A 22,204-nucleotide genomic window follows, 5' to 3' on the forward strand; every position below is an offset into this window, starting at 1 on the left:
AGAGATTCTCTTTCTGCAACATACACACACTTCTGCCCGCAAATCTGTTGCAGCATTGCTGGAGAAATGCATTCGTCAGACTGCGTAATCAGAACTGTTTGTGAAGAGATAACGAACGGGGCCTTGCTGTACACAAAAGATAAAGCGTCATTATGCACATATTTATACTGTGACTGTTGATATTCCATTATTCTGTGCTAGTGAAACAGAAATTTCTATGGGTCTTTGGGTGTTCTTCTGTGATTAGCAAGCTGTGTGTGACCTGATGGGGGGGTTAGTTTATTTTTAGAGGCTGTTGGCAGCACTTTATTATAAATGTGAGTGTATCGTGGGGTATGTGATAATCCCACTGGCGCCGCTTTGGGGCAGCGGAGAGAAGCTCCAGGTGCAAGAGCTTAAAGCCAATATTGGTGCGGAGTCCAGTCCTGAGCCCTTGCTCAAGACAGCGAGCTCAAAGAGAATTGTACTGAAGAGCGGACAGAACTCCACTACCTAAGAAGTAGTAAAGTAGGTGTGTTTATTCCAGCGCTGGGACGCACGGGGGATCGCTCCTCCAAAGCCATGCGTGCCGACAGCTGCATTCAGCTCGGTATTTATCGGGTTACAAGTTCCATATTCATTAAGTTTCCCAACACGCCTATACATATTCATCACCTAGCCCCGCCCAGCCTCGCTTCGTATTATAATGAACCCAAAAGTCATTTACATCCGCGTTGCGCTTGCGCAGTGTGGTTTGGTGTTTTTTGGTAGGGGTCTCCGAGGGTCTTTTTGATGAAGTCAGGAAGTCTTCCTCATCCTGAACTTTTCACCTTTCTCCCCCGCGCATGCTCTTTTGTACCCCTGGCCTTTGAGACCGGTTTGAGCCAGTTCTCAGGATATCTGTTTGAGACTCCCCCTGGTTTTATCAGAGGTCTCTTATCTTTTCTTCCTGCCCTGGTATGCTGGCCAAGCTGGATGCATTGTTCCTGACAAACTAATTCTCCTGCTTCCCATCCCCCTGATTCAGTACCTCTCTAGAAACGCCGGGCTCAGCCCAAAGCTGTTAAATATGTACGAGAAACGCTGCCCTTGAGACACTGGGGACTCTCCCTGCTGCTGTCCTACAATCGAATAGAGCCTATGAAAAGCAAACTGCGGCTGATAATGCCCGAGGATTCCTCCTTCAGCAGCTGAACTAAGCTGCTCACACCTCTTCCTGCCTCCTGTTGACTTTCAGCTCAGGAGGAGACACACCGGGAATGCTGCTGCCCTTCTTCCCCAGCTTTTGAGCCCTGGAAGAGGCGGCAGCTCTGCGCTCCGTCCTTGGGGGAAGCGCGGTGCTCAGGATGTGCTTCGTGTGTGTTCACAGCAACCTTGCGCTTCTCACCTCTGCAAAACGCACCTCCCAGCTTTCAGAAGACAATTGAGTTTCTCAGCAGCTTTTCAAGCAATGATTTCCATTAATGAAAGCTGAGTGGTGGCGCTGGCAGACAGTGCAACATTCACTGGAGCCGTACAAATGCCATTTATTTAGCATTTGAAGTACCAAGCAACTTAGGGTTTAGCCCATTGTAATGGTCTCCAATTTCAGGAAGATGGACCAGCTTTCACTTGAACTGAATTAATCTGTAAGGAAGAAAAAAGCAAATTAAAACCTAAAAACAAAAAGCCCATTCTATTTCCGTATCAAAAAAAAAAGTGAACAACTGATTACAACTACAAAAATTGGTAAAATGGTGACATTATCACTTCACTGTCTTCCCTGTGGTAAAGAAGATGGAATGTAAGATTTTGTTAAACCTTTCCTGGACTATATTCATCCAATCAACCAAAGCTGACAGAGAGCCGAAGGTCAATATTCTGTGGTACTTTTGTTCCATGATTATTTCTTTTTTCTGTCCTCAAAGAAAATTACTCCCATCTGAGGAGATGTCTGGACCAGTAGCAGCTCAGCATCCCCCAGTCCTTGCCTGCTAAATTTGTCTGTTAGATGTGGATCCTGACACCTTTGAATCATCTAAATTTAGAGCACTTTTTTTTAATAACCATCACTCTTTCCCAAAGAGTGCTCGTATGACATTAGAAATATCTTAATCCTCCTTCAATAACAGGATGGAAGATAAAAATTGCCACAGCTATCATTATTGGAAGAAATAGCATTATATCCAAAGGGTAAAATGGACTTATTCTGTCGAACCTGAAAAACCACTTACAGGATGTCTTTTCTGACACAGGCTGTGACTGTTGGAGGAGCTTTCTCAAGGCAGTGTTTAAATCAAGACTAGTTCCCTTTTTGTCTCATTTGTTTTATTTTTACTTCATGTATTTCAAATGATTGATGTTCATAAATGAATGTGAAAAGGGAGAAAAAAACCCCTGGAATTATACAATTAATGTTGTATGAATATTGTGACATTAATACTGAATGCAGTTTATTTTTAAAATTAAAGTGTGAGAAAAGGATTTGTTTAAAATAGCTTGACAAATTCTATTTGTTTCACATCTCACTTCATACAAATAATCTGAACTAGTATGAGATTGTTGTCTAAGTTCATTCCTAATATCTAATGTAAAACTGATGAAAATCTAGACAATAACTCATCCCAAAGGGTTCAAAATGAATAATCTAATGCAGAGAGAAAGCCTGGCTTCTAAAGAGGTTTGTTTCTCTTCAGCAACTAAAGAAAATACCTAAAAAAATCTATCTAATGGTTGATTGACTTGGATTGGGTCAGATGGATGTCTCGAAGGAGTAGAAAACCCAAACTGCACATCAAAGTGATAAACAGCTGTGTCCATCCAGACATTGGTTGTCTTTCACTGGAGTCAGGAAAATTTGATTAATGATAATTAATTCAATAACAGATTGGGTCCTGCAGCTCATTAATAATTTCAGAACCTGCAGGAGAGCAGGATTGCTGTGCTCAGTGCTGCCTGTTCCCCATGCTATGGATTTAAAACCACTCCTGTTGAGGTTTATCATGGAAGAGCATAAACGGTTTTCCTTCTGGTGTGGGATTCTAATTCCTTTTAACGCTGCTCCTGGGCTGGCTGGTTTCTCACCTTATCTGAGCTCTTTAAGGCTAAAATCTTTGCAATGCTTGTGGGTTATGCTTTAAATGAACAGGTTTTACATCTTCGAGGGTGTGAAGCAGCACTCATGGAGGAGGAACTTCATGTATTATTCACCTTTTTTTGCATTCTATCAACCAGTTTTAAGTCAGATGCTAAATTTTGCATGAGTATTGATCATAACTTTATCATCCATTATAAATACCCTTTCTGTTAGTTCACACTCCTTGGACAGAATTATGGAGGGGGTAAGAAATGGACATTAAATTAAGTTGAGCAGTTTTTGTTGTCTCAAAGGGGTATAGGATGTGCTCAGTTCCCTACCATCTCTTTAGGTGCTGGAAAATGGTATCAGATCCTCACTCTGCAGACCTGATCCTAAAATGAAAAGATGATAGTCCATTCCACAAAGAAGTTAATTTGTATTTATAAAAGGAAAAGCAAGCACTCCATTGAAAGTTAGAAGCATTTAATTATTGATGGTTATTTGTCTATTTTTTTTTTTTTTTTGCTAAAGAACTGTGTGTTCTTCTGTCTTTGGTAACTGATGCATGTTCAAATATATTAAGGTCATGAGTTTATCTGTATTGGTTCAAATAATGTGACTGAAACATGGCTTTAAAAAGATATCCAAACAGCCACTGCTATTCTGGGGAAAATGCATAGTTCTTGATTGTAAAGGAAAGACACTTATCAAGTGTCCTCGGTGATTATAAATGAATGTAAATAGTTTTGCAGGATATATATAGCAAACCCATTTTGCAGAAAACTGAAGTCCTATCACAGCAGAGTAATTTTTGAAGTAGTGAAGAGGGAAAAAAAGCAGTGAAACAATAAAGCTCAGTCAAAAAAGATTAAAATATTATTTGTTTTTTGATAAACTTTGGAGAAAATTATAATCCTGAGTCTCATCCAGCTTTAGGAGTGAAGATATTTTGTATCAGCAGCATTGCAGGGCTCAGGGTTAGATAACATTCTCTCTATTTATAAAACAAATCTGAGTGTGGTTTGTAAGATATCAAGCAATTCAAACAGTAACAAGTCTAAAGAAAAAGGTTACATTTTTAAGAATAAAGTATTACGAGAAAGTCCAATCAATTCTGAAATAACAAAAACCAAGAACCAAACAAAACCTACATTAGAATCAGCACACCTGCAACAGAGTGTTTTTTATTTTCCTCCACAGAGTTTTCAATTTCCTGTGTTCAGTTTTGACCTTATAAAAATGATAAGATTCAGCTTCTGAAAAATATACGTGCATCTTATCTGTTGTTTTCTGAAGAAAAACACCAGAACTGAGATGTTAAAGAAGCCACGGTGAGGTTTTGTTCAGTTGGTAACTTGAGGCAACAGGAAAATGTTCTGATCTTGCTGAATTGTTTGAGAAGTGATTTTATTTTCTTTGGCTTCTGAAAAGCAGAGAAATGCGGTTTGCCCAGTGACTTTTCTTAGTTAGACTAGCTAGGCTGTGGACTAGCTAACTTTTAATAAATTAATAGCTCCTTACAAGAGTTTTCTGTCAATTTACAAGGGCAAGACTTAACAGATTACAACAGGTAAGGGACTTCTCCATTTCACTTGTCTCATGGGTTTCGAATTTCTCTCTGCACACCAGATATCCCTGAAATATGTGCAGGATACCATGAATCTGTGCTAGAGTTTTTTCAATATTTCCAAAGCCGTGTGTGGAACTCAGCATCTTAGACTGTGTCATAGCAATCTATTCCTTTCCTGCTTCTCTTTTCAGTCTGAGATAAGCACACTCATCAGCTGAGATAAAAACACCTCCCCCGTTTCTCCAGATACTGCCCACATCGTTTGTGGGAGCGGCGTTTTCTTGCTGTTCTTTGGCTGCAGAAGTGATTTCCAGCTCAGCAGGAAGGTGTGTGTGAGAGCAGAAGCTGCCAGAGCCTTTCGTGCTTTCCCTTTTTATTGAGAGCTGCACGCTTGGCTCCTCCCAGGCTGCAGTGGGGATGGAGATTCAGCTCAAACTCGGCTGGAGGACAGATTTTAGCAAAGTCAGATGCAAAACCTGTGGCAGGAGTGCACCCATTGCCCCCTCACTGGGTCAGGAACAACCACGCCAAGGATTTGGCACAAACTGAGGAGCCAAGGGTGCTCCAGACTCAGATTTTTTTTTTAGGTATTTGCAGGAGCAAAACTGGAATTTCCTAGGAAAGTGACTTCTGAACTTCAGATGTCTAGAGAGCTGCTGAGCAAGGTTTTAAGGATTACAATTAAAATACCTAAAAGCAGACTAAGTCACACTTTAAGTGCTTTAAGCTCTTTTATGGCTTTTTTTTCTTCCACATGGGGAGTTGAGGATGAACAAGGATTTCAGCTTGGATTTTTTTGCAACCTACATTATCTACCCAGTCAAGCCCATAAAACAGAATAAGCCTAACATATTTTTGGTTGTGATTATTTTTTTTTTGAGGGATGGATTGTTCTAAAATTGTCATGATTTCTGTGAATATTTCACAACCAGTAAGAAATCCTTTTTAAAAACTATTGCTCTGTTTCAACTCTGTGAAATCCCTGGCACTTGTAGATAAAGGTTTCAAATGTAGTTCTGTTGCCTTTGTCACATACTGTGGATTTTTCTATATTACAGCTGTTATGTGTATTATTCAGGGCTCACAGAGTGAATTGTCCATGATGAAGTGGGTGGGATTTAGGAGTTTGCAGGCACAAAGAATTATCCCAGCTGCTTCACCTTCCATTCTCTTCTTCAATTCAAGAAAAATTTACAAAATTTGCCCTTGCATATCTTGCATCAGAGGGAAAAAAATCCTTTGGCCATTCAGTTTTTTGCAATTTATCAGCACTTTACATTCAGTTTTTCATCTTAACCTTTAGTTACATTCAGCCATATCCAGCAGACCCCAAGTACTGAATAATTTGGGACAGTTGCTCAGGACATCATTACCCAACAGAAATTGCCTGGTTTCTGGTAACATTTTTTTGTATGTGTTTTCCCTGGAATTTTGGGCCAACATGGGAAAGAAATCAAGGTACAGTTACACTGCTAATTGCCTGTACCTGTCTCCAAATAAAACAGGAAACTATTAAAAACCTTCCTGGGGATTAGATGGTATTAAACAGAAGATAATTACTGCAAAGATGAGAAGAGGTGATCCCATTTTCCCATTTGCCAAACTTGGTGCAGAATGGTGCTGAGTTTGAGATGTGTGACTCTCAAATACAATAAAATTCTATACTGAATTTCAGCCACAACTAATTAAGTAATTTGCAGTTTTTGTTGCATTTTTAATAATGACGAAACACAAGCTGTCATATGGAGAGGTACCAAATATGACTAGACAGGAATATGCAGGCACAGAAATACAGCTTTGATATGAGTGGTTTTTCTGACAAGACAGAAAGAGTTTCCAAAATAATAGAAAATAGAAGAAAACATAGCAAGGGAAGAAAGAAATTGTCAGGGTAAACAGATACTTCTTTAGATTAAGCTTTGCTCTACTGAACATTTTCTTTCTACAGGCTGGTTCTGATTTCTTTTGTGCTTCTGGGGTTTAGTTTGGATTTGTTCTAACAGAAAATCTGGTAGGTTATAACTTGATTTTCAAGATGCTTTTAAAAATAATTTTGAAGTGATTGAGGGCACATTTGTGGGTTTGTATTTTAGGTGAATTCATTTTCCAAAAGGATAAATCTGGGATATTTAAAATGCTGTGGTGTTGTGGACAAGAATTCAATCTGGTTTTAAAATCACTGTGTTCGCCTTGGAGATCTCTAAACCAGCACATCAATAATAGCAGCAAAATCCCATTTTTTCCTCAGAGTTTAGTAGGTTTTAGGCAGGCTAAATGCAGTAATTAATATTTGGTCATGTTTTACATTGATTGACCAAAGCTATTTGAGGCCCTCCCTGGTGCTAATGGCTGCTGCAGGTTCTGATGTGCAACATTAAGCAGCTGATCAGCTGGAATGAGAGCGTGGGACCTTCTGTCAGGGAACGAAGGACAAAATTAATTGAGGACACTCTCATCCTTCCAGCTCATACAGGGCTCAGCAGGAAAAAATCACTGGTTGTTTTTGTCAGTATGGCTAAGTGAGTTCCTGCCTTTGCTTTCCTGTGCTGCAGGGACACAGCTCTGGCTTCAGCATCCTGGAGTTCTGAAGATTGTTGGAATTTTAAATACCAATTTTATATTTTAGAAACGAATTCATGCAGCAAGCTTCTCTTAAATGAAATACTTCAGTGCCCAGGTCTTGCTTTCATGATTGTTTAATATTTTACCTGTATATTTGCATGTACAGCAATGTGCATATACAACATACATAGCTTTCTATTAACTCATAGCAAGACTTGCTAAACTTTGTTAAAAGAACTTTGTGGATTTGCTGAGCTTCCTTATGTTCAGGCATTGCTTTCCTGAGTCCCTCACTGCCAGAAACTCCCAACACAATGAGAGAGAAGAAACTGTTGATGGGTCAGCTTTAAATTGTATGCTGTTTTGCAAATATCTGTGTAGGCAATTTTTTCTTTTGAGAAAAGAAATAAAAAATCCATACAGCAATATAGCTGAAGCTGGTAACTTCTGACTTTAAAAAAAATGGTGCTGGCTGAGGATGAAGGTAGATCAAAGGAGCTCAGGCCAATAATCTGCACGTGGACTTCAATCTAGAAGGCACAATTTATTTTTTTCCAGAATATCCCATTTACTCAGTTTGAGTTTTTAAAGAAATAAATAATATAGAGTTTTGTATAATATATTTCTGTAACAAATTACCGTATTTTTATACTATCTACTTTTAAGTTCTGATTCCCATTTCTGTTCTTCTAAGCATCATTTATTTAACAAAAGGAGCTCACATAATGATCTTGGTTTCATCTTTGAAGCTGACATATCTTCTTACCATCTAATGAAACATAATATTCTCTTTATCACCTATTCTCTTTTTCCCCAGTGCAGCTCGCGGCAGTTTTGTTTTATCAGAAATCAGCTAGCAACATGACTTGCAATGAGCTCTGGAAAACTTTCAGTGATCATAACAAAAAGCAGGAGATCAATGGGCAGTCCCAGAGATTCCCTTCAAAGGAACAATGGGTGTGCAAACCGAGCCTGTAACAGCTGCTCTTCCTCCAGCCGCGGGGGTTTGGATGAAACAAAACAAATCACTTCCCCTAAAGTTCAGCACTGATTAGCAGCGATGTCTGTGTTAGGGGGGCACTGCCTGACTTCAGGAGCTGTTCTTCAGGAAGTGACAAATAGATCTGGCTGTTGCTTCTTAAGAGACATTCAGTGAAATGTCTCAGAATAAGAGCAGAAACAGTCCTCAGAAAGTCACGTTCAGAGAGAGATTGTGATCAGAAATGATTCTGATTGGGGTGAATCTGGGATCTGGATTTAGGTTTTCCTTAAGACATCAACAGTGATACAAAATTTAACAAGAGAAGTCACCTCTTTGGTATTCCTTTAAAAGAGCATTGTGACAGGTTTTCAGGAAACTTTGCTTATTACAGATCACTAATTTGTCCTTGGATGAAGAAAAAAGTAAAAATATTTGAATACAGAACTCAAAATAGAGTTGGCTGTGTCCTAGCTCTTGGTACAATATAGTTGCTTATGATATGAATTAATGCAAAAGAAAGAATAACTTAGGTGGGCAGTAAAGGCAGAAGAAAATGCTGAACTTTCTGAAAGTCTCTTTGTCTATTTGATATAACTCTTTTTATCTCAAAAGTCTCTTCCTGGGGTAAGCTTTTCATTTTTTGTTATCTAAGTTTCGCCAGACTTTTGTAATTTAAGTTGCAGTCTCAGTGTCACCACCATTATCTGAACTCACTTTGATAGAAATGCAGAAATAATGTTACAGCCTTCTTAAATCCAGTGAGTCTATTTATGTGTTTTAGAAGATTCAGAGGAGAAAAAGAGGAACTGTGCACAGAGAAACATTCTGGTTTGGGCCAAAGGTCCCCCATTCCTCTAGTTCTGTGTGCTGTGATTGGTGTATCTGTGCCTCAGTGGCCATAATTTCTGTGGTGATGAATGCAGGAACAACTGGAAGAGAACAGATGGTGCCCCTGTTCATCTGGATTTTCTTCCAAACAAGATCTTGTAAGTCTCTTGCACCAGATTCTGTTGCTTATCTTTCCATTTTGAATCTTATTCAACTCTAAAACTTGCATTACATTTGATTCAGGGAAACATCATCAGTATTAAAAAAAAAAAAAAATCACGATTATTTCTGCAATCTGTTAAGTTTTTCTTACAGAGTTACATTAGTATTTTAATATTTTATTCATCTACAGACTTCTCACTTATATCTCTTGGTGAACAGCATGCAACTCCCAGCATCATTCATTCCTTTACTTAATTTTTCCTGCTGTTTCAGAACTTTATGTTCAACTGGGTTGTAAATGTAGCTGAAATAGAAATGCTGAACACATTTTAGTTCAAAAGAACAGCTCTGCACTCTGATTATTTAAAAATCTCCCCATTCTCCTAAGTTTCAAGAACATATGGCAATTCATCCATGATTATTTTTGCTAAAAATGATTTTAATTTAATGAGTCAATGAAATTAAAGATTTCTTTTTCTGGCAGCTGGCTCTCTCACAATTCAAGGTCACTGCACAGCGTTGACATAATTGCACAGCCAGTCTGTCCATGTTCTACAGGTGTCAGTTGCGTTGAAAATAAACACTAATTACATATTTTAATGGGTAGCAGAAGTCATATTCAAAAGCAAAACCGGTGGAAACAATGACAAGCTCATTCAAAGTCACTTTTGGGATATCAAGTCCTCCTACATTGAAGAAAGCACATTTTCCTTATTATTACTGTGTGCATCTCTTTGAATCTTGTGCTCTATCTTTTTGTTCATTAATTGCTTGACATCATTAAGACTTAAGTGATTCCTAATGATTCATAGCTGAGCTTTCAGGTGGAATATTTCAACAACAAGATTCAGAACACAAATCCCAAACCCTCCAAACAGCATTTAATTTGATAAATCCAGGGGTTATAGTGTGAAAGGAAAACTCTAATAGCTCTGATACGATCAAAAGAAGGGAAAGAAACTAATACAAAAAATGAGAAAACCAAGAGATTCAAACTTTACTTAGTTTAGAGTCTAAAGGTCAGGAAAATGGTATGATTTCTGGAGCTGATGTGCTGCCAAGTGCCTGAGAGGAAAAAAAGTCACTAAGCAACACAAACCCTGAGATTAAAGAAAAATATATATATTTTTAAAAATCCAGCAGTCCTGAGGGATGGAACAGTGTTGCCCTGAGGTAGCTCTGCCACACTTGGAAGGAATTTATGGCATAAAAATGTCCTTGTAGTGCAAGCCAGCTTTGTTATGTGCCATATCCCTCTAATCACATCAACAGGACCAGCTCTTCCAGCAGCAGGAATGGAGGGCAAGAACAGCGTGTGAAATTAAAGCCAGTGGCAAAACTGGGGGGTGGTCTGGACTCTGCTCCTCTGCATCTTCGAGATAGCCATAATGAGAGAGAGGAATGTGTCCTGTTCTCCTCTGCACCACTCCCCAGGAAGGTTTTGATCGATTAAATACTCAATAGAAGGTACCTACACAAAAATTCTGGCAGCATCTAAAGCTGGGTTTGCTGCTGCACTGATTTCAGTAACGCACAATCATCCCTCAGAGAAAAAACATGGGTCTATATTGGAGGGCACTTGACCTTTTTTATGTAGAGTGACATGTGAATCCTTGCAAACACACAAGCCTCAAAAGAACTCATGTGGAAATTAAAACAAAAATGAGGGATCTGGAGCCAATAAAAAAAAGAAGACTCTAAACTTAAAGAGCTTTTCCTACAATATTTCTTTTAAAGAAAAAAAAAAAAAAAAGGCAGTTGTTTGCTTTTTCCCTCAGATGGTGAGAGAGCTTTGTTTTTAAATAAGATGTCATTTTCAACTAGGAAAACATAAATATTGAATTTAATTGTAACAGCTGTCATTTTCATCTGATATTCATCTTGTCAGCCATTCTGCTCTCTACTGCAGTTATCTCTGTTTAGCTAACACGTTTCTCTTCATATATTCAAAATGTATAACATTAGAAAGGATTGATGAATATTTTTTTCACATCTGTTATTGGCAAAAAGTTGTTTTTTTTTTTACTTTGGGGACTGGGGAGTCTCACTTTGACTGCAGGGGGAGAGTTTATTCTTTGTTCTCATATTTGAAGTGCAGGATATTGACTGATCTTTTTCATCTTAGGGCTTCAGAGTTGGTGGGCTGAGATTAGAATTTGGTTCCACAATATTCTGTGCTGACAAATTAGTCCATTAAATACTGAAACATTATTTAATTAATTGGCCTTTGCTGCTCATTCCATAGTTAAAATTCTGAGCCTTTGTAGCAAACCGATAACTCACAGTAAGGGCTTGGTATTGAGTTTGGCTCCAGTTTCCAAAGCACTTCAGTGTTATATTTTTTTTATGTTATATAATCTAATGTATATTTTATTAATATAGCCTTTATTTGAAAACTGGGCTTTTCAAAGGAATGATATGCTGTGTTGAGCTTCAGAGGTACTTAGAGGTCTCAGATAATTCACAATTTATCTCTGTAGTAACACATTGAGCCTTTTCCTTGCAGAGAGGCTTTGATCCCAGCCACTTTTTTTTTTTTTTTAACACTATGTAACCCTCTGAACTTCCAGAGACCTACAATCAAATAAGTACTAAATTCTCTGGTTGAAATTTTGTTGTGAAAGAGATTCCATTAAAAATCAGAGCCTTGTCATATTTGTATGAGCTATATTCCTTTAGCTCTGGCTATTGCACAATAGTTTATATTCTGATGGGGAGGTCTGGGATAACATTTGTATTGGCAAAATTTCCTGCTTTGAAATCTCTGTCAAAAGTGGGGAGATTTCACAATGAAAACATTTTGGGTTTAGGCAGAAGGTATTATCCTTTTCCAGACCACTGCAATGGCAGTTTCTATTTTATGTATATCTACAACTGGAGCTATCCCCAAAGCCTGGGTCCTCTGCTGTTGCTGGTGGCATTTTGTGTGGTGTTTGGGGTTTTTTTTTGGCATGACTCACCTTTCTGGGTCCAAGAATCCTCAACGTGTAGGGTGTTCCCAAAACATCCATTTGACTCCCACAAAAGTCTTTCCTCAGATTTCTCAATGTGGTGTAAAATTCAGAATCCTGAACCTGGCAGAGGTTCACAAGTAGAAGATCCTGAGAGGGCAGCACTCTCAGGCACATGGTGGGGACTCTTGGGGCTGTCCTGTGCAGGGCCGGGGGATGGACTTTGATCCCAATGCACTCCTTCCAACTCAGGATATTCCGTGACAATATCTTGTGGTCTGGCTGCTGTGACATGAACGGCCTCATCTGGTTTTCTGCTGTGCTGCAAGGAGTAAGTGTGTGTTGTCGAGCCAAGTGGTGCAGGTGGGCTTGGCTCTGCCTGTGGTGGGTGACAGCAGATCCTGGAACTCTCGGTGGTTTGTGCCTGGTTGTCTCCAGAGCAGTTTGAGTATGGGCTACCACATTTGCAGGTCGATTGATCAGAGGATTAGGATCAGTAGTAAAGTGAATCAGCTTGGTGAAATATGCACAGATGACACCACAAGGCTGAGCTTCACCTTAATTTATGTGGAGCATCCACTGCACTCGAACAAGGTTTGCAAATGCCATCATTGGGATTATGACAGACCAGTTCCTCCTGGCTCATTCTTGTCCAGGCAGGGTCAAGCAGACCCTAATCCCTCATTAAACACCCCTCCTAGGAAAACATGGGAGAGTAATTAAATATACAGATTTCATATATCTCTTTTCTTTAGAAAGTGCCAAGTTTATTTATTAGGAACGCAGCTCTCCGTTCCTTATGTGCACCCAGCAGGAGTCTGTACCACAAAGGGGCTAGAGTGTAATTTTGTGTTGCAAAGTATTTTAAGCAGGGACACAGAATTTGGTAGTTTCACACTTACAAAGGCAGCTAACAGCCTTGCAAAAGAATCTCATTGGCAAAACAATTGATTTCTAACTTCTGGAGCAGAGAACCTTCCCTGCCTAGATCAAGTACAATAAAACTGACATCTGAGGGTAGAGCAAAAATATGCTCAGCTTTCCTAATCCCTTGGAGGCTTGTAAAATTACTGTCTGAGAACTATAATGAGAATGGGATAATTTGTGACATTTCCCTCTGCTGTTAGAAGGTATTGATTTTATGACATTTTCATTTCTTATTATGTATTACGAGCGTAAGACATCCGAATGTTAATATCAGATGCACAGAATAAACAAGGATGCTGCCAGGTACCACTTTATTTATTTCAATTATTTTTCAGTTTTATGCTGTAGCTATTTTACCAAATCCCTGCAGGCTGTTAGCAGATAAACAATCACTCCTAAGCTCTGAGAATTCAGAATTAGAGGAGGCAGCCCATACATAAACTTATTTCTTCCATGAAGTCTACCAGCCAAGAGAGATAACTTAGCATCACCATGCTGAGTTTTGACCTCCCCTGTTTTATGTAAGATATTCAATTTTTCAGCCACGTTGTCTGTCTAATTTAGACTGTTAATGCCTTGGGGTTGTTGTCATCTTCTTCCTGACATGGGAGAGAGCTGCTGCAAATGCTGATGCACTCACAATAGATCCAACAGTGCCACTTGTGTTCAGCCCTGCTGCATCTTACCTGTCAGGTCTTTCTGAAGGGTAAATTCCCTCTCCAAGTGGGACAACCACCAGGACAAGGTTATGGAGAAGCTATCTCATCAAGACTATCTTGGAATTCTTCAAGTTTTGTTTGACCTCTTAGCCGTAGAACAGTGCAGTCCTATAAGCAGCTTTGCTCACAGCTGTGTCTGGGATCACTGCAAGTACATATTTTGGGTTTCTGGTGAGATCTGTGTATCTCTCCTCTGTCCATCATGTCACAATGATGAGTTGCACCCAAAGAGTGAGAGAGAGAAGGGTGTGCGGATCAAGGAGTTCTGGCAAAAACCTTGGGAGGCTGAAATGTATCTTGCTGAAAAGAGAGACAGGGAATGAATGAAAATCTGCCAGAGAGATGCACTGCCCAGGCTCGGCTGTGGAAGTGCAGTTATGCTCTCAGTAAATGGATGGCAGGAGAGTACTCACCACACCCAAGGCGCTACAGAATCCTGCTTTTGTGCCAGCACATAAGAGAGGCATTTATAATATCTGTGTTCAAGGCCAGCTTGGGTGGAGCTCTGAGCACCCTGCTCTGGGCTCCCACTTGGCACATCCATCTCTGGATGCTGGGGACATGAGCAGTGTGAGCAGAAATATATTTTCTCCTTGGCCATCTGCATTTAAATTGATGCATTATGTGAAAGAGCACAAGCCTACCCAGGACACAAAAAAATTATCCTACAGTTGGTGTGGGTAGAGCGGATTTCAAGGGCTTGTCTCTTTTTTCTGTTGGGTTTGGTTGGGATATTTTCATTTTGCTGTAGGGGAATTCATAGTGAATGGATAATATTGTACAAAAATAAGAACTGAGGAGTAAAGAAAAAGAAATTGCTATTTTTATGCCTTGTGAAGTTGACTAAGTTATAGATATTGTATGTGAACTATATTTATATCAAATTTATGGAGAGCTTTCTCACAGAGCAGGGTAGTGAAGAGAAGGGAAAAACAATATCATAACAGGGTCAGAGCATGAGAGAATAACTGAATTGTCCAGAAAATAAAGACACACTGGGATCACAAAAACTGGGATATCAAAAACATTCAAAATACCATTCACAAAGTATCAGTCCCTTGTGGGGACTTTAAATGACCCAAGCTGCCTTTGTCTGAAATACAGCTTTTATAAAGAAAATGCTAGAACCAGGGAAAAACTTTCCTTGGATCCTTTAACAATAAGGTCTGAAAATACAGTGTTATTGAAATTCTTTTTATGTGTACTTCAGAAACAAAATCATTTTGGGTTTCTTTAAAGAAAAGGATTGTGTAGATTTTATCTGACTTATACAGTGTAATCATATTTATATCATAATTTTCTGGTTTGTAACAATACCCTTGTAAATATTCAGTTCTCTTTCAATATGAATACTTCTATTTCTGGGGGTCACAATTTGATCTGAGTGCAATTTACTTTAAGCAGCAGGGTGCCAAGCCATAGATATGTATTCAGATTTGGACCCAGCTACTAAAGTGGAATATTTAAATGTTCAGAGAGAGTTTTCATGTTGTTATGGAGCTGGAGAACAAAAACCATCAAACACACACAAATTCCACATTGTGCTTTCAGAAGGAGACACAAAGAGAGAAAAAGAAGGCAAGAGAAAGAAAGGAAGAGAAGAAATAATGTTTATGTGCATTTCTTAGCTGGAATTTCTCTCTAATACCACAGTGCTCAGTTTGAGCTTGTCTTGAATACGCTCAGCAAGGAATATTTGATTCTTATAATTTTAGTCTAATGTTGTTATTCCCTTGCTACGTGGGGAATGTAAATATCCACTCTTTGGGCTGGCCCTTCCCCTTGTCTGTTCAAGGGGTTTGCCTGCACATCCCTCTGTGTTCTCTCCACAGACATTTGTAGCAATCTGAAAGACCTTTGCCAAAATCTCAAAGAATTGCTGAGAGTCCCATTAGGAAAAGTTACCAGGACTGGGGGGGTTGAGGGGAGAACAACAGATGAGTCAGTTATCATTCCAGTGGAGAAAAACCTAGTGGGAATTCCTAGTCCTTCACCAGTGGAGAATCCACAGAGGAAACTTGTAGCTGCCTGGTGATGGGAAAAACATTGATTAATTAATGCCCTTTTGCCTTAATTGATATTGCAGCAATCCAGGCATCAACCATTTCTATCTCCCTTCTGTGATGTCTTTCTGTATCAGAGACATGTGCAGCTATATTCCCATGGATAGTGGGAAGCACAGGAACTTCTGCTGTGACTCTACTGGAAAACTCCCATGTGCCCCCAAAATGTATTCAGAGGAATTTCCACTCTTTAAAGATGTTTAGTTCTGCGTGTCTGGCTCCTGGTAGGAATTACCAGAAGGAGTTTTCCAGAGAATCCCTCTTTAGTGGGAGGTTGATTGACCAGATCTCTTTTCAGTTACTGTGAGACTCTGATGTGGAATTTAAAAGTTTCAAATACAGAGATATAAACCAAATCTCAAACAAGTGGAAAGCAGTGCTTAGTATAGGATAAAACCCAAATTCATAGATATTATCAAATTAACTAATACTACTAAAGCATTAGCACTATTCCTCTCATCAAGAAGGAATGGAAGTAAATCCTGCAAAAAGAGCAGCCTGGGCTCTCTGGGTGTGGAACTCAGAGGTGGTAAAGAGGAAGCAAAGACGAAGGTTTTTATGAAAATAACACCTATTGGAACATCAATATGTCAAAGCAGAACAAGAAAATTGTTTACTCCGATGGTAAAAGGAAAAAAGCTTTGCCTAAAAAAGTGTGAGAGGAAAGCAGGGGGTAGAAGAAAGTGGATTTGGAAGATATTTACCACCTTAGATGATTTCAGCAAGCCAGCCTTTTAGCTCTAGCTGTCTTGAGTATTTGAAACTAAATGTTTTGTGCAAGAAATGAAAATAGCTTGATTAAGCTTATTCTCGTCCTCCTGCCATGCATCCTGTGTGTCACTGTGACACCCTGTGATGGAGAGCTGCTACAATGAACAGGTAATAGATGGGAAATTGTTTCAGGCCCTGGTGCTTCTGGTGTCTGATTATGATCTAGGTTAGCAATCACAGCAATTGCTGCTGAGAGTCATCTGCAGCTCACCCGTCCCCTCAGCTGCTCGCCGAAGCCGGGGGGGTCTGCATGCTGCAGCAAGGCGTGAGCTATAAAGGAGCTATTTCTAATGAACTCCTGCAGATGAGGGTTATTTCTCGAACTCCTTCATGTGGATTATGGCTTGTGAAGACAGGGAAGAAGAGTTGTACTGGAGTGTTCTGTAAGTCACTGTCTGCCCGTGACATGTGGCACAGTTTCTTGGTGGAAGCAGATGCTGTGGGAGCAGCACCCAGCGCCCACAAAGACACTGCCAGTTGTGTGCTGACGTTACAGGCAGGCCATAATTAGTCACTTTACATCTACTTTCACTTCATTTTGGCAATTAGGGGGTTGAACAAGAGAAGGCTGTGGAGGAACTTGACTGCTTCAGTTGGAAGGCAGAGTTGAGAATTGAGGGGTGTGTGTTCCTTGGCACCTCTTCCGAGTGCGGTTTAAACTCAACTGGCACTGAACAGGTTTGCTGGAGGATTTCATCACAGATATGCTGAAGTGTCTGCTGTAAATTGAAGTAGGTTAAATGTATTAGAATTTAAGTAGCTATTTCCTCGGGAATGTCTATGTTCTTTCCACAAAGTTTCATTTCAATAATTTAGAAAATACAGTATTATCATTTGTGTGCAATATTTATGGTAGTGTGTCATGTGAATGAGGAAAGGAGAGGAAAAAATCCAAACCCTGAGAACATTATGGAAATTATCCTTTGCAGATATTGTCATCTTTGTCTTCCATACCAAACTCTATTTGCATGACCTAATATTATTATAATAATCAGAGCAAACCCTCCCCAGAGATGAAATGCTGCATGGCTCAGTCTCTTACTGAGGAGATTGCTAACTGAGAAGCTTTCACTGCACATATTTCACGTGTTAACATCCCAAATCCCAGCATCCTTTTCATTGTGGGATTTTCTCACTGTGTCTATGTAGTATTAAATATCTTTCATTCCTATTTGTCTTCTAGCTGAAATGAGATGTTACCTAGAAACTTAGAGGCTGATTGTCTACCTCCCTACTGACAGATGCAGTGACTAAGTAAAGGGAATAAATCTTTTTTTCTAGCTCTTTAATTAAATATCTACAGCTATTTGAACCCTGGGAAGCAACTAAAATGTTTCCCATAATGATAAAGACTGAGCAAGATCTATTTCTCCTGACTTTGATTTCTATTTTTTTTTTTTTTTCTTAATTCAAGTTATTACAGCAGAAATTGTTAATATAAGCAACTTTAGATAATGGGGTTTTTAAGACACCTTCTGGGTGACTTCCTGAAATTAAATTAAGACTATGGAAGAGTATAATTTGGATTTCACAGAATATATTTTGCTACCACTCCAATTATTTACTTCAACTTGTTCAGGCCTGTTTATGTAAATATAAATTCACAAATATTTGAAAGCAACATGTAATAAGGAGAAACAAGAAGTCAAAAATATCTTTATTCAGGTGCCTTTCAGGAAAGGTATAACAGCTTCTTATTGTCCATAATTTGAGTTTTAGACAGAAGGCTTGAAATAGCTGAAAAATGCTAATGGTCATTAACATTTAATGTTAACTTATATCTTAAGATATATTTTTTTTCTGTAATTAAGTACTAATGTCAATCAATTCTGACATATGTACATACACATGGGAGATTCCCCGTTGTTAGAGTATTAATGCTTATTTAACACTTTTATAAAATGGATACAGTTGTGTATCCACATCAATTTTTAATTCCTTCCTGAGATGATTTCATTCAAGCTCTCATCAAAGACAGGCACACATGAAACCAACGTAGTTTTTATTTCTCTGTCTATTGATATTTAAACAGTTTTCATTCAGACATGAGAAAATAGATATTTTATGGACAATATGCGCCTGTGATTCTGATGCCTACAGAACACTTGTGCTTTAATTAAGAGGCAGGATGATTTTCCTGAATTCTGCTTTCAGTGTCCCTCTCATTTGTAGTGAAGCTTTTCTTCTCTGATGCACTGACTCAGAGAAGCAGACCCCACCCCCTGAGTAGAAATTCTAATTAAATCTGATACTATTAAAAAAAAAAAAAAAAACTAAAAAACAACCAAACCACTCCAAAAGCAGAGACAGTGAAAACTTGAAGTGCACACTTGACTGGGTCAGTCAGGCTACCTGTGGAGCTGGGCACGAATTCAGGTGTGAATTCACACCAGGGCAAAGAACCTCCTCAGGTTTAATGAACTCCACACAAACACCAGGGAAGTGCTCCAGGGAAGGAATACATTCCATTTCCATTACTTCCACACTCATGAAATAAGTGACTGCCTAATGTAGTTGGATAAAAGCCTTTGAGATGGAAAAAAAGGAGGTTTTTTCGGTGCACCTTAGAACTCTGGTGTGGCCAGGGGATGGCTGGGAGATCTGGGCAGGGATTTGTCTGCAGCCACAGAGCTTTAAATGAATCAGGGCAAACAGTCTGGACTGCTCCATCATAAACTCCAACACTTCTGGAGATAAGAAAGAACACCCTGGAGACTTCCAGTTCACTCTGAGGGTTTGGTTGGGGTTTTTTAAGCCAAAGTATTTTATGAAGAGAGGAAAAAAACCTTATTTCCCCCCCTCGCCCCCCCGGGAGATATTTTACATTTTCCACCCCACCACCCCATTTAGTGAATTTTTTTAGTTCCCAGTGTGTTGTACTGTTTCACACCCTCATACCTTCCCCAGCACTTGGTGGAGAGAAAAAGTCTTTGCAACCAGAGAATGCAAACAGCAGAGCTGTCATTTGTTAAATTGGGTATTGTCTCATTAAACTTCTGTGTAGTGCTGGGAAAGATTAGGAGGAGAGTGACAGATTCAACTCCACAATCCCACAGAAAAGTTTAGCTGAGCTCTTGAGGGTAAATGGACACTAATTTCTGACAGCCATGGGGACTGGATGTCCCTGCAGCTCACGGAGTATCCCAGGCACAGAGCAAACATCCCGTGCCGTGTGCTGAAAGGAGGATGAAGAGAAAAGCCAGGGAGGATGAGAGAAACTATTTTCTTTTATGACTTGGTCTTTTTCTGTGCTGAGGGATATCCTTATCAAACAAACCAGTCCAGCAATAGGAAATGTGCCTTGAACACTCTGTCAAAATCTGAGTCTAAACCAAAGGCTTCTCAGGTTCAGAATTTCCCTTTTTTCCACCTTGTAGGCTGTCATATCACAGGAAATGGAAACATGGCAGTGCTATTACCAAGGAAATCATCCTGGGCTCCAGAACCAGATTCTGCTGTGAAATATTCAGGTTGAATTCTAGGCCAGAGCAAGAATAGAAGTGAAGGAAAGATTTCTATGAATTCTGAGTCATACTTGGACTATGTAACACTTCTCTGCGAACATTTAAATTATCTAAACTTTGACTTCATTTAAATACCAAATTCCCTAACTTTCATTCTATTTTGCAGAATGAAACAAAAAAACCCACAAAATAACCCCAGATGCTTTAATATCTATTCCCTTTTCTTTAAACAGGTGGTAGAAAAAGAGAAAGCCATGCTTTCTCTTGGAAGATAACAATGTGCAGTGCAAATACTGTCAAATTTAGAGGTCAAGTGTTTAAAGTGTTGTCCCCTGTGGGAAAACATGTTTGGTGGTGTTGGTAGGTGGAAGTAATTTGTTAGAGCTGGAAAGTGGCCACAGTGGTATAAATCAAAGATAACCTGGTAGACCATAAACACCCTTTTGTAACTGTGGAGTGTATTTTTAATTTGACACTGGTGTGCTGTGAACAGGCAGCTCAATTGTCCTTTTGGGTGTTCCCAAAGGTAAGCAGGGAAAATGTGGGACTAAATTTTTTTTATCTGTTTAGGAAAATAAACTTGTTTGTCCGCAACAAAGCTGCCCTGGAAATTAGAGAAATGTGGAAATATAGGAACCACAATACTTTTAGGTTTTCAGCTTGTCACTATATTCTTAAGTGTAGCTGCACTATCTCACAGTTTATAGTGTTTATTATTTACTCATTTAATACCCCAAATTAACTGGGGACTAGATAAGGGCAGCCTCTTTGCTTTGGTGTTAGAGGAGAAAAAAATTAGGCAAGGAATTAGTTACAACCACATTGTTTTGATTCTGCCTGGTTTTTGCTACACCAGGAGCAGTAATGGTCCACAAAGAGATTCTTTTTTGACTGAAGGCTGCTCTTGGTAGTTTTAACAAATTATAGTTAATAATTCAAATTAAACAAGATTCTCTGTCATAAAACCAGTCAGCTGAACAATTGTTTTCTGATGTATACAGTCTGTGTTGGTTTTCTATCTAAATGCTTAAACACTTTTTTTAAGGAACTCCTGTAGACAAAATTTATTTTAACGAATTTTCCTTTGTGTTAATAGGTTTTAAAATAAATCTGTTCATGTGATTAGTGTGTGAAATGGCTTTTAAATAAGATCTGTTTTATCAATTTCATAAAATGAGTGTTTGGTTTTGGTTTCATGAGGCAAAATATTTTAGTCATCAGTAGAAGAATGATACTTGGCTGCTAAAGAACAGCCTCTCATTATGTTCATATGTTTCACAATAGTCATAAATGAAATTTAACTCACCAAAGGCCAAATCCCCTGGAAAGGGCAACAAATAATTAATTACTCACAGATGTGAGCATTTTTGGAAGTCTGGGTTTCTGATAGTGCCAGAGACCTGAAAAGTAGGAAAAAGTGGAAGAACTATAATTCTTTGACAAGTTTGAATGATTCTTTGGCTAATTTATGATGGCTTATTTGGCAAGATGCTTCACATTTTTTAAAAAGCTTGAAATTCTCGTGAAGTTTCTGGAATGCAAAGGGATTCACAAAGGAAAAAACCCAAAGTTGCATTAGTGTGTGTGATGGAAGTTCTTGTTTCCAAAACAGTATGGAAAGCCTTGGGTTGTGCTTGGCCTGCTGAAATTCCAGGCTCATCTAATAATCCCATCTTTTTTAAAATGCTGTGACATCACTGGAATACCTGAAATGCCAGATATTTTTAGCTGCTCAAAATTATGGCACCTTGGATCAAAGACTGTTGGATGGCCTTAATAGCCTGACTTTTTTAAATGCAGTTTTTTCCTTCTCCTCTAATCCTTAGGATTTGTCTTCAGAGGTGCTGCCAGGCAGCTGGGTGGGAGCCAGCTCTTGTTCAGGAACTTTGGGGCAAATTTCTGTGTCATAACCCGAGGGTGCTGTGTCCACATCCTGGCTCAGGTAAGGCAGAGGTGTCTCTGTTCATTTATCTGTTGCTCTATTCTGGCACACAAAGAGCTTGAATTGCCTTGGAAATATACTTGGAAGTATAAACGAAGTACTTGTGGAAATGAGGTTTGGTTGTTTTTCTGAAAGAAATATTTTCCTGGAATTCTCTCTATGCTGCTTTACTAAAAAAACCCAAACGAAAACAAAAAAACATAAATATTTTATAACACTCCTTTAC

The 22,204-nt window shown here is 39.0% G+C and overlaps 1 long non-coding RNA gene across 1 annotated transcript; it reads left to right on the forward strand.

Moving 5' to 3' along the window:
* Window positions 1-877: 877 nt before the first annotated feature.
* LOC120412017 lies at window positions 878-19,688 on the forward strand. The gene is made up of 3 exons (XR_005604656.1): window positions 878-1,005; window positions 6,143-6,145; window positions 19,678-19,688. It is a non-coding gene; the product is annotated as an uncharacterized LOC120412017 (long non-coding RNA).
* Window positions 19,689-22,204: the final 2,516 nt, after the last annotated feature.

The sequence above is a fragment of the Corvus cornix genome, chromosome 4A (genome assembly GCF_000738735.6).
Source record: "Corvus cornix cornix isolate S_Up_H32 chromosome 4A, ASM73873v5, whole genome shotgun sequence".
NCBI lineage: Eukaryota > Metazoa > Chordata > Aves > Passeriformes > Corvidae > Corvus > Corvus cornix.